Genomic DNA, 13194 nt, shown 5'->3' with positions numbered 1-13194 from the left:
TATGCACCAGGGAATTTCTCTGACCTTTGAGTTTACACTTCCAAAAGCTTTGCTCTCTTCATCCCCACAGAAGCGGGTCCAATAGAAGATGACATTACCTCAGCAACTTTGTTCTGCTCAGGCTCATTGGTTAAGCCTGAGCCGCCTTAGACTTTATTTACCCAGAATAACTTTGTAAATGTCCCTTCCTGGAAAGTGCAAGGAGGGCCAGATGTTCCTTGAGATCAATCACAAGTGGGTGACTTTTTTTTTTTTTTTGTTTGGGGAGGATCAGAGCTATTGTTTACATCTCAGCTGTGTGTAAAACCAGTTGAACCATAACTTTTTTTTTAAAAAGTGCATGAACTTATTTTTAGAGGTCCTTCTCACAGAAACCCTTACTCAAGGTTATGTGTTGGAGGCGGTTACGTTATGCAGCAGTGGCTATCCTATTTCAACGCATTAGCTTTTTTGCCTGAGCCAGAAATCACAGTTGCCGCTCCAGCATACACATATTCATAGTAAGAGTACTTGCCCAAAAGCTTACAAGCTCAACAGAGACCTAATAAGCTGCATGTGCATGCACAAACACACACACACACATTCTTCTGTGGGGGTGGGGATTGAGACAATGGGCTTTGCAAGAGCAGTTCTGAGATTTCTAGAAAGCCAATGGTGCCTGGACTCCTAAGTCAGTTACAAAAATTCCTCTCTGAGTAACATGTCCAAGAGAAGACTAAAGGGGAGCAGGAAATTGACTCCAGCTGTGGTCACCCCTAGTCCCAGGCATTATTCAAAGATCACCTGTCCTGACTCCTGTATGCTATATGGCAGGGAAAGCTACAGAGATGATCAAGAACTAGAAAGTTAAATAAGACATATCTAGTGACAGTGCTCTGCAGTCCAGCAACTCTAAGGCATTCATGACTACAGATACTGTCAGTCTGGATCAGTGTTTGCAAGGAAGCATTCTCGGGAAATGCAGGCGGAGGACATGGCAAAACACAGCCAATCAGTTGCTGTTTCACTTCCTGTATTGAAACAGGAAGGGAACACAGGGAGATTGAATGGAATTTGTGGCTTTGGGGACTCTTAAGGGCTTTCTGGTATTCACAAGTGGGTTGAAGCACTGTCATTGCTATCTTAAAAACAATGCACTCTGTGCACACAATGCTAAGGGAATTCTTCACTGAATCAGTGAAGTAAAGAACTGTCAGTAGGCCCTTTAGCACGTCCCAGGCCAATGCACAGCGATCAGCGCTAGTGTAAAAGGCAACTTCACCCCATCACCTATCCTGGGAGCCTCCCTACCAGATGCAGGATTGGTGCAGGAGCCATTGTGGGATGACATGTTGGAAGCAAGGCACCAGTTGCTCCCCGCGGGCTACAAAAGCTGTAGAGCTTATGGCAGTGGGGGTGCCAGTGCTTGAGAACTGCCAGCACCTACAGCAGACATGAACTGGTCCCCAACAGTCCCAGAATCAAAACCAGGTCTCTCCTTGCTTCCTGTGTTGATCCAAGAATGAATTCAATTCTGTAGCTAGAGTGCACCTTACTTAATTCCCCAGCATCAGCTTGACGTCTCCCTAGTGTGATCTGGTCCAGCCTAATGTCATCTGAGGGGTATCACAGCTGCAATGCCACAACAAAGTCCTGCATAAAAATGGAAGCATGGACACAGGGGCTTTCTACCTAAAGAAGGGCGTACATTTCCACAGATTTTGCATCCAAAAAGGGAAAATAAAATCTTTGCAGATTCTCATTGTACAGTGAACTCTTTCATATCTGGCATTCTATTACCCAGAACTCTCAAATAACTGGAATTTTGACCATAAGTAAATTTTAGTTATGTTTTCCATAAGTACAGTATAGTGAAACAAAATACAAATACAGTAAGTTTACAGTGTACGATACTATTGTTGGTAATTAGGTAAAGTACTCTGAATACCTTGTTTCTTAAGAAAAATAAGATTAGACATATAGTGGCATGTATTGCCAGGTGCATCCCTTGTAATAGCCAGAATATTCGACTATCTGGCAACCTTCCGGTCTCAGGACTGCCACTGAAAGAATTTACTGTCGTTCAAACCGGACTGCAACAATTTTTACTCATCTAGTCCCCTCTCATGTAAGATAAACTTAAGGGTGTGCAAGTAGATCTCATGATGGAATTCTGTCCTAACTACAACCAGATTCTCCCAGATGTACACAGAGATTTGCTGATATTTTGACATGTACCACTGACAACCACTGCAGACCAGTTCTGGCGCCTGAAAACCAGAGCTATGCAGTAATATTTGCAGGTAGACTACTGCCCTTGACCGAACCTGCCTCAGGCAGCTACTGCACTAACTTTCTATTTTATATGAGCCAGAGCCACATTTATTACATGCACCTCCTCGTTCAAGTGCAAGCTCCCCCATCAGCCTCGCTCATGATGGCCTATTTGTTCTATGAGTTTAACAGCGTGGAACCGACAGGCTTGCAACCCCCCCCCTACGTGATGCAAACCAGACCCAGGCAGGCTATGTAACGGCTTTGTCAACGTCTCTGCTTGAGCCAGCCGCCGCCGATCCCCCCTGCGCTTGCCCCAGCTTCCTTCTCCGCCCCGCTTCCGCTCGCGGCCGCGCTGCAAAACAAAGGGGGGGGGGTCCAGCGGGCCCTTCCCCGCGGGGAAACGTCACGCGCGCCCGCGGCCCAAGCCGGCCTCGTCACGTTCTGCCAGCGAGCGGGAGGGGCGCCCCTTACCTGCGCGCGTGGCGCCTGCAGCGGCAGAACCCAGCCGGGAGCGCGACCTCCCCCACAGCAACCAGCGACTTCCCAGCGCCTGTCTCGCGCACCGCCGGGCCGCGTTCTGAGCCCGCCCTCTCCGCATCGCCGCTGCCCATTGGCCGCGCGGTGTCGTTCCGAACGTCCGTCAAGCGAGGGCTGTTGGCAGGGCCAGGGCCGCTCGGAGCGCGGCAAGGCGGCGCGTCCGGGAGCTGCTGCCCGGCCTGGGTTCCCCAGTGGCAGAGCAAAGGGCTGCGGCGTGGTGCAGTGAGTGCGCGGAGCTCGGGCCGGCGCTGCACCTACAGCCCGGGGCTCCCTTCGGCTGGCTCCTCTCCAAGAGCGGCCAGGAACTGCCCGGCCCGGGTCAGTTTCGCTTCTCTCAACTGATTGTTTCAGCGAGGCTGCCGGGGGAGCGGGGGCGAGATCTGCTGGGACTTCCCGGTGCCCGGGCGATGCAGCGGGGAGACGCTTCCCGGGGAAAGTTGCAACTGAGTTTTCAATATAAGCGCACACCTCTCCCCCCCGCCCCTTGTTATTGCCTTCCCAAAGTCCTGGCGAGGAAAGGTCACGTCTGCTTCCACGTGCGTGGGTTAGAGCTGGGCTCTTTGCTAGAAGCGTTAAAGGACAATGAGTTAATTGGACAAAGACTGGTTCATTTGGACCAGAGTTTCTCAAGCTTTTTTCTCTAAAGTTCCACTTTTAAGAAAAAAAAAAAAGTAAGTACCCCGAGTATCCACAGTTGTTTCCCTACCATTGCAACGCATTTGTTTAAACAACTCAATCATAACTGATTGGTTGGACAAAATTGCCTATAGGCAAGAAACTTGCCAACATACTTTATCTGTTTTGCACAATCATTATACAAAAATCAGATGAACGTAAGTTTTAATTTTTATGCATAAAAAACGTTGAGAACCACTGAGTTAAAGTACCATCTGGAAGAGGGATCACTTCACCCATGTCTAAAATGTGGGCATTTCTGGCGCAGAACACAGCAGTTCCCAAACAGTACACGTACTCCTGGTTGAGAATCCCTGTTCTGGACAACAGCCTAAATAGAGAGATGCACAATAGTTCCTGTAGTGGCCTGATTTTTTCACTACTATGTAGTGAAAAAAGAAGATATCCTGAAACTGGCTTTCCAGTTTTCCCTCCCTCAGGCTGAGTGTCCATCAGGCCAAGCATTTCCTTAAGTCAGTAGTCTGACTTTAACCCAGCAGTGTGGGATGCAAAAGAAAACACCATTTTCTGCCCATTCCTGGGAATCTGCCCTGAGCAGAGACAAGTGCCTTTACAGTGAACAGTGTTAAGGATATTTAGTTATCTTGCTTGAGAAGTGTCATCTTATCTGCCTTTCTTGTGTTTTCTAATATTAGAGAATGTTGGCAGGTTTTTGTGTGACTTTTTTTTCTTCTGTATCCATTTTTAAAGATTTTAACATTTGGAAGGTCTGCACTAAAATTATTTTCTGTGTCTGCAACTCTGTCTTTGCCTCCTGTAATAGCACAGGCCTGAATTACAGGCTTATGCCCCAGTCCTGCAGAAACTCATGCACATGCTTAATTTTACACTCTGAACTGACTCTGCATAACATTTAAGCATATATAGGTCTGTGTCGTCTGCACAGCATGATGTTGTATACATGAAGTCAGAGGGAGGGCCCTTTCCTCTCACTGTCCCCCTCCCCTTCAGAATTGAGCTTTGCAGGGCACTCTGATAGGACACACGGTGCTGCCACTGATCACCTGTGAGCATTGCTACCCTGGGCTCCCTGCTATTATTTCATGGCAGCTGTTAATTTATATTGTCTCTTTTAAGGCCCATTTTTTTCAGCTGGATACTGCCATCTCCCCCTGCCTCCTGCCCTTTCATCTCCTGCCCTAAGCCATTGTGTTGTGGGGCCATGCACTGTTTGGGAGCTGCTGTGTTCTGCCCCAGAAGTGGTCAAATTTCAGATATGGGTGAAGTGATCATATTATATTCTTTGCCTTCTTCACAAGGGCTTGTGTGGCTGATTTAGCTAAGTGTGCAAGACATTGAGATCTGCAGATAAACAGGCCTTTAATGTCGGTATTTCTGTAAGACTAGGACTGCAAACATGAAAATATGATGGTTTCTACCTTTACACCTCCTGTGTGTTTTAAAAAAAAAAAAAAATTCCTGATGTGGCAATCACCAACATCAGTCACTTTGGGTATATCTGCACCAGGGAAGAAAGTTGATTTCAGATACGCAGTTCTAGCTATGCCATTAGCGTAGCTAGAATTGACATATCCAAATGACTTTCTTGCCTAGTGTAGTCTGGGGCCCTCCAGGCTCGCATGACATCCCTTTCCAACAGGGACCTCTGGAGCCTAGCGCAGGAGCCCTTACAATTTGAGCTGAAAGCCAGCTGGCTCTCAGCTAAGGCTGTGGAGACTCACTCTTTCTCTCTGTAAGTGGTCTAGGTGCCACTATATGGGACAGTGAACCACACCCAGTAGGTGGATGGGTTTCATACTTCCCACAGCTGAGGAAGCACATTCCAAGCTTCAGAGACCCAGCTGAAATCCTGGACAAGGCCCCACTTGTAATCATCAACACAGACGGATTTGAAGCTGAGGCCTTGGGAGCTTAGTACAGGAGCATCTACAGTTTGAGCTAACAGCCAGCTGGCTCTCAGCTGAGGTCTAAGTACCACTATGTGGGACGGTGAACCACACCCAGTAGGGGTGTGGGGGTTACATACAGATGATGTAGGAAAGGATGAAGCACCCAATGCTTTGCTTTGTTTTGTTTTGTTTCCTCAGTCTCCACGGACAAGATCAGCTCCCCAGCTACAGCCCTAGGCAATCCAGTATGGGAAGGAGGCGGGCAGCCCTTGGTGGGGAAAGAACGGGTTAAGAGCTATTTAGAAACACTAGTTACACACAAATCCATGTGTCTGGATTTAATGCATCCAAAGGTACTGAGGGAATTGACAGATGTCATTGCAGAGCCTTTGGCTATTATCTTTGAACGCTTGTGGAGATCGGGAGAGGTCCCTGATGATTGGAAAACAGCAAACGTGTAGTGCCCATCTTTAAAAAAGGAAAGAAGGACAATCCAGGGAACTATAGACCAGTCAGCCTCACCTCAGTCCCCAGAAAAATCATGGAGGGAATCCTCAAGGAATCCATTTTGGAGCACTTGGAAGAGGGGAAAGTGATCAAGAGTAGTCAACATGGATTCACCAAGGGCAAGTCGTGCCTGACCAATCTGATTAACTTCTATGATGAGGTAACTGGCTCTGTGGACACAGGGAAGTCAATGGATGTGATATACCTTGACTTTAGCACAGCTGTTGATACAGTATCCCACAATATTCTTGCCCATAAGTTAAGGAAGTAGGGACTGGATACATGGACTGTAAGATGGATAGAAAACTGGCTTGACAGATTAGCCCAGTGGGTAGTGGTCAATGTTCCAATGTCTGGTTGGCGGTCGGTTGAAAGTGGAGTGCCCCAAGGATCAGTTTTAGGGCAAGTACTGTTCAACATCTTTATTAATGACCTGGATGAGGGGATGAATTGCACCCGCAACAAATTGCAGATGAGCTAAGCTAGGAGGTCAGGTAGATACATTGGAGGGTAGGGATGGGGTCCAGAGTGACCCAGATAAATTGCAGGATTGGGCCAAAAGAAATTTGAGGTTCAAGAAGGATGAGTGCAGAGTCCTGCACTTGGAATGGAAGAATCCCAAGCATTGTTACAGGCTGGGGACCGACTGGCGGGGAGCCGCAAACCAGGAAGCAGCCTGACTCCTGGCTCCCTTCTTTACGGGAGCCAGGAAGCTGACCAGCTCTGCTGTACTGATCCAGTTCCTGGCTCCTGCAAGCGGAGGGAAGCAAGGAGCCAGGCTGCTGCCTGGTTCCCAGCTCACCCCCGCTCCCGCCCGACTCCTAGAAGCCAGGAAATGGACCAGTGCAGCAGTGCTGGTCCGTTTCCCAGTTCCTGGAAGTGGAGGGGACCTGCGAGCCAGGCTGCTGCCTTGTTCCCAGCTCCCTGACACTCACAATTTCAACTTGCATTAATCCAAGTAACACAGAAGTCAAAATAGCATAAATAGGGGTTTTACTGTATGCCACAAGAGTGAGTTGGTGAGGCTTGATTAGATGATCACAATGGTCCCTTGAGGCCTGAAAATCTATGAGCCTTCTAGCGCCTCTTCTTCTTAATATCTGTATTAATGATGTGCTGGATGTTTTCAAGGAGGATAATTTCCCTCTATCACAAATTAAGGGTCTATTCTGGTGCTATATGGCAATGACATGACTGGTTTTTGGAAGCCCCAGTAGACCTTCACTGGTTATGATCTCACTTTTTCTTCTTACTGGTTCTCAATTATAATAAGACCAAGGTTCTGATTTTTGGGGACGAGATTTCTACAATTTGGTGAAAGATGGAAGTCCACCCTGTAGAACATGCCTCTGCTTTTGCTTATTCAGGCATAAAGTTTCATCGTTCGAGTCATTGGTCCCCTTACTATAAATACTTAAAACAGCCCTTAGCAGTGCACTAGGGCTTCTTTGTTTTACGTGCTCCTGTGGTGGCTTTTAATGCTTAAAAGGATATTACAGCTCGATGGAGGTCAGGTTCGGTATAGAAACCATGTTTAGCCTTAGAGGTAATTCAGAAGAACCTAATTCTCCTAATTTTTTTTTAAATAATATGCAGAGGCCAGTGTGTTTTTCAATTTTGTTCTGCAAGTAGCAGAGCTTTTGTAGGTTTTCATAAATTTTGGTCCAAAACCTGTATGCTTCTAGATTACCCTGTCTTTGCCTTCAGGCAATGGAAGAACAACCTGTGTTCTTTTTATTTCCATGGTATATTATCCTCTAATATATTATAACTAGGTTGTGCCTTTTCTCTTACTCAATTACTGGTCAAAAGATATTGACAATGTGATTAACACTGAGTGCCAGACATTAACCAACAAGATGATTTGGCCATGATTCCAAGTTTGCCTTTTGGTTTTACATTTTGAAAAATGGCCCATGTTTCTGAACTAAATGAATGAAACCTCCTATCCATAGGCTATATTCTCAGCTAAGGTTCCAAACCATGGAAACTGCTGTCCTCAAAAGTACCCATGGAAAACTTCCTTCACATCTTCGTTTTTATCCGTGTAAAGCTGTAACATTGGAAAACCTACCTCATATCTATTGGACTGGTAGAATTTTCCAGCTTCTAAGCATAATGGATTTAACTTACTTTTAATGCGCAACCCCCACCACACACACATACACTTTTTATTGCTATCTCAAAAGGTAATTGATTTTAGTATTTTTCTCAGTCTCTGGTAGTAATTTAAATTGGTGGCAGTTTTTCTCTTCTAGCATTGTGCCAAATAAAAGAGGGTTCTGAGTGACATTTTAATGTGTTATGTGGGTCGTGTAGGTCTGTCGCTTTTATTCCCAGAAGACATATGTCATATGCCACCTAATCCAACTGATTCACTGAAAGGGGTTGAGGTGAGGGCTGTGTATCTCTGTCTCCCAGTTGCTATGTAGCATGAAACAAAATCACATCTTCCCAAAGGGGCTGGAGATACTTTTCTGCTTGGTTACACGTGAGTCCTAGAAGCAAGTTGTCGGGCAATACCTTCTAAAAGCACCAGCTGGACGTTGTCCACATGTCCATCCTGACAGTGGGAGCCCAGGGTAGAATCTTGCTTGCTATCTCCAGTTGAACTGAAACCTTCAATATGGACACACCCTACCTTTGAGAAAATTCAGCCCAAGATCTGAGCTTTGTAGCTTGGGATGATGAGCAATGGATCTGAGACTGTCCAGCTACTTTCTTAAGTAGTCTCAGATGGGTGCGTCTGCACTTGGAAGTTAGGCGCTACATCGAAGTAACCAGAAGAGAGTCTACACACGTTTTCCCTTACTTTGAAGTTAAGGGAGCCCAACTTCAAAGTCCTTATTCCATTCTTGGGAATGGAGTAGAACCCTACCTTGAAGTTTAACTTTGAAGTAGGGTGTGTAGAAGCTCTACTTTGAAGTTGCTTACTTCAAAGTTGTACTTTTGAAGTAAGCAATTTCAAAGTCATTTTTGTAGTATAGACACAGCCAATGTGTTTCATCAGGCTCTTCCAATCTGATATACCTAAATATTCTTTAATTTATTCTTCCCCTGTTTTGGCTTGCATTGCTTTCCTCTTGTTAATATTAACAATGTAGCATTAATATTATTACATCTAGAAATGGGCAACATAAGTCACACTTAGAAGATGGAATCCTGGAATGCAGTGATTCTGAAAGGGACCTAGGGTAATGCCAGATAACTGAACGTGAGCATTCAGTGTGTTACTGTGGCTCAGATGGTACATGCACGTAGGCAAGGGACTGTGAGGTAGAAGTAGTGAGGGGGTGTTCTTCTGCATATTCCGCTACTGCAACTACTGCTGGCATGCTGGGCCCAGCTCTGGTGTCTGTGCTTCAAAAATTATATGGAAAAATTGGAAGGTTTCACACAAGAGCTAGAAGAATTATTCTAGATGTGGAAAACTGGCCGTGTACTAAGACATTAAAGCAACTTCATCTATTTAGTTTATCCAAGAGAAGGTTAAGAGGTGTTTTAGTCAGGCTGTAAGTACCTCCACAAAGGAGACATTTCAGGCTCTTTAATCTAGGAGAAAAAGACATAAGATGATCCAATGTCTGGACGCTGAGGTTAGACAAGTTCAGACTAGAAATAAGGTGCACATTTTAATAATATACATCTTTGTGGTGATGCTGTGGGGCCTCTTAAACTTGACATAGCTTAGGCCTGGGGGTGCTACTTGTTATGAGACTGGGGACTGGAACCAGGATGTAATTAAAACATAACACAGCAAGGGAAGGCTGCCTGGAGAGGCAATGAAGTCTAGTGATTAGGGCAGTGCCGTGGTAGTTGGGTGACATGCCTCTGCGGCTAACTTGCTGTGGCTGTGTTATGTGATTCCACAACACCTTGCTCAACAGAATTGCAGAGGGGCCCTGAGGCATTCCATTACCACAAATAATTCTATTCCAGAGAAGACCCAAAGAGGTGGGAGCAGACAGGGGCTACATTGCACGAGAGCAGCATAAATATAGGTGCCCACGTTGGCCTATGGCACATACAGGACACTGGCCTCTGGGGGTGGGTGGCTGCTGTTCTATGTCAAGGCCCCTCAGCTATGGGGGCTGCTGCCCCACTGTGAGGCACAAGAGATGGGGGACTCCACAGCCTCCTGATGGGGGATGCCAAGAATAGTGTCTTTGCAGCCTCCTGGCAGGGGGGAGTGTGAAACAGGGCTGCTACACTATGGAGAAGCTGGAGGCTGCCACCCCAATACACAGGGTGCTGAGGAATAGGAGCCCCGCAAATACAGGGCAATTTGCCCGTTTTCTTTAAAAATGTCAGCTTAAATAAGGGACCATCCTGGTGAAAACAGGATGGATGGTTACCCTCTGTAAATAACATGCCACAGAACTTACACCAGAGCCAAGCTGGTAAGGGAGAAGTCAGTCCTCTTTGCCATAGCAAGACCTCTCTTCTCTATAGCTTTCATGAGACAGCTGCGTCTTGCTAGTTCCCTTTGGGATATTTAAACTTTCAATTAATTTAATGCATCAGCACTTGGGGAGTGAAGGCCCTGGTGAGCGGCAAGGTCAGACCATCAGCCTGTCTCCCATGACAAGAGAAGTGATACTAACTGTGCTGTTAGCAAAACTCATTGCCACCCCCACTTCCCCTGTGACAGGCATTTACTCTGTGTCATGCTTCAGCCACTGCCACCGTTAGCTACCGGGGGAAACAGCTCTGATGCTTTTGGCTATGAAGACAGAGGGGCAGCCGTGTTGGTCTGTAGCTTCACAGACAACAAGCCATCCTGAGGCAGCTTAGGGATTAACACATTTATTTATTTATTTAGTGATGAGCTTTCGTTGGTAAGACCCAATTTCTCCGACGTTCCTCAGACATGAGGAAGTGGCTCCCCCGTAAAAGCTCATTACCTAATACATTTGTTAGTCTTTACGGTCCTATAAGATTGCTTGTGTGGGTGTAAAGCAATTCCACCAGCAGAGAGCAATAGCACTCTTGGTATCCTGGGCAAAGGGTAACACTTTGCAGAGCAGGGCTTGTTTTATGTGTGCGTTGAGGGCCAACTGAATGAGGGAGGCATTGGAGGGAGAGCAACAGTGAGGCAGGCAGGGTGTGAGTGGGTCTCTGAGATGGCAGCTTTCCTGCTGTGAAAAAGAAAAGGACTGGGGCCATCTCTTAGCCATAGCCAGGGCTGAGAGCCAAGCCATCAGTGCCTCATTTGCAATGAAAACAGGGCCTTATTTTTGTCCAGCAAACCCAGAGGTGTCAGGGCTATGAACTGCCCTGGCACAAATTAAACCCTGCGTGCAAGGCAGGGTGTCCTGCTCTTCCCCTCCTGCAGTGGAAGTGGCTGGAGGGAGTACAAAGAGACAGTGATTGGCTCGGACTCTCTTGATGCCATATTGCTAGGAAGGTGTGTAACCCACACCCCTACTGGGGGTGGGTCACTGTCCCATGGAGTGACTTCTAGACCACTGAGAGAACAAGGCTTCTCTGCAGCCTTAGCAGAGAGGCAGCTGGCTTTTAGCTCGGACTAGCAGCTCATGCACTAGGCTCCCAGGTATGGGTCTGCCTCTGGGTGGCTACAGCTGTGTGGGTCGTTTAGCCAGGCACCGCATGAATAGTGTGCTTTATACCTCCTTGTGGAAATAGCCACAGGCAGTGGGGGAATTACACCTCTGGCAGTGTAAGCCCAGGCCTGGGGGCCTCAGTCTGGAGAAATCGGTGTATGTGTGGGGCGGGGGTTAGTTGTACCTGCCTACGGTGAGAGCAGGCTCCCTTGCACTAGGAGGTGAGTGGGCCCCGATGGCCAGGGCAGCCCCACAAGGGGGACTTGTTGAGCTCCTCTCCCATGCAGCTTCATGGAGCGGTAGCAGGGACTGGAACAGCCCTCCCGGGTGAAAAGCTGAGAAGCAGACAGGCAATGTTATCACAGCCAGCACTGAATCCTTCTTGGGGGTGGTGGAACAGCCAGGATGGCACAGAGAGGGGGCTCTGGGAAGAGTGAATCTGGTCCCAGGAACAAAATCAACCTCTGGGCATGGGGGAGCTCCCCCATGCCCAGACTGCTCCCTACAAAGTCAGCCCTTCCACTACTCTCAGACAGATCCCCTTGTGGTTAAGGCACTGGCCTTTCATGCAGCAGAGCTCAGTTCAGTTCCCAGCTCTCCCGTACTTCCAGTGTAATCTTGGGCCAGGGTAACAGTTCTGCATTGGTCTTAACTCTTTGCTGCAGGAACTCTCAGCATGTGCAGCGGTCACCAAACTCTTTACCTCGTCCCCCACCCCCATTGTTTCTGTCCGTGCCCCATCTTTGGAGCTGGTTGCGGGGATGTGGCTGCAGAGAGGTGGGAGTGGGGCCTCAGGATGGCAGCCAGGGTGCAGGGCTAGGGCTAGGAGTGGAACTGGGTGGTGCCCTATGCCTGCTTGCTGTGGAGTGTGGCCTGGACCCTAGTCACCCTCCTGTGCCCAGAGCTCTTCCACGTTGCTCTAGGAGCGCACACACCACAGTCTGGGGGCCTCTCACCTAGTTAACAGGGCCTGACTTCAGTTGGGACTAGTGTAACAAAAAGAACTAATAGAGAGTTGCCCCAGAGCTGAAGGGTACTGAGCAAAACCAATACGGAGCCTTTACAATTTATAAATAGGGTGACCACACTACCCTATGGCAAATACAGGTCACCGGCCTCCAGGGAAAGGGGGCTGCTGTGCCATGTCAGGGGTCCTCAGCAATGGGGGCTGCTGCAGCCTCCCAGTGAGGGAAGGGTTCCTGAAGCAGGGGCTGCTATGCCAGGGAATTGGGCAGTTGCCTCATGGAGGAGCTTCCATATTGCAGGAGGTGCCTCCCTGAGACCCGGGAAGCTGGGGAACAAAGCATCTGCCCTCTGGAGAGGGTCCCTGGCAGTGGGAGCTGTCTCCCCTAGGTGTGGGATGCCAGAGAATGAGGCAACCGCCCTGTGGCGGAGCTCACAGGCAGTGGGGGCTGCTGCCGTGTGGTGCTGGGGTGTGGGGCAGCTGCCCCACAGAGGAGGTCCCCTGCAGCAGGAACTGCTGTTCAAAGCCACAGGGCATCAGGGAACAGGGCAGCTGGCCTATGGAGAAGCTCTCTGGCAATGGGGGCTGCAGCACCATGACACAAGGTGCCAGGGACTGCGACCCCAGCAAAATACGGGACAATTTGCACATTTTCTTAAAAAAGCCAAGACACCTGTGAGACAGCTTAAATAAGGACTGTCCTGGGAAAAACAGGACGGATGGGCACCTTAATTATAAAATACTCTTCAGTCCATACAGAATGGTATAAATGCTAAGCATGTTGTAGCCTGTGGGTGACCGAGACTAAGACGCTGTTTGT

General features: G+C 48.1%; 1 protein-coding gene across 4 annotated transcripts in view; it reads right to left on the bottom strand.

Annotated features, from left to right (window-relative positions):
• MAVS (mitochondrial antiviral signaling protein) overlaps positions 1-2800 on the bottom strand; it is a 32286-nt gene extending 29486 nt beyond the window's left edge. For all 4 annotated transcript variants that reach the window (XR_012645215.1, XR_012645216.1, XM_074991667.1 and 1 more), the window contains exon 1: positions 2728-2800. The gene's annotated coding sequence lies outside the window, so the exon portion shown is untranslated. The remainder of the gene's footprint in view (positions 1-2727) is intronic.
• Positions 2801-13194: the final 10394 nt, after the last annotated feature.

Source organism: Carettochelys insculpta, chromosome 4 (assembly GCF_033958435.1).
Source record: "Carettochelys insculpta isolate YL-2023 chromosome 4, ASM3395843v1, whole genome shotgun sequence".
Lineage (NCBI taxonomy): Eukaryota > Metazoa > Chordata > Testudines > Carettochelyidae > Carettochelys > Carettochelys insculpta.
This window is presented reverse-complemented; position numbering and strand designations above follow the sequence as displayed.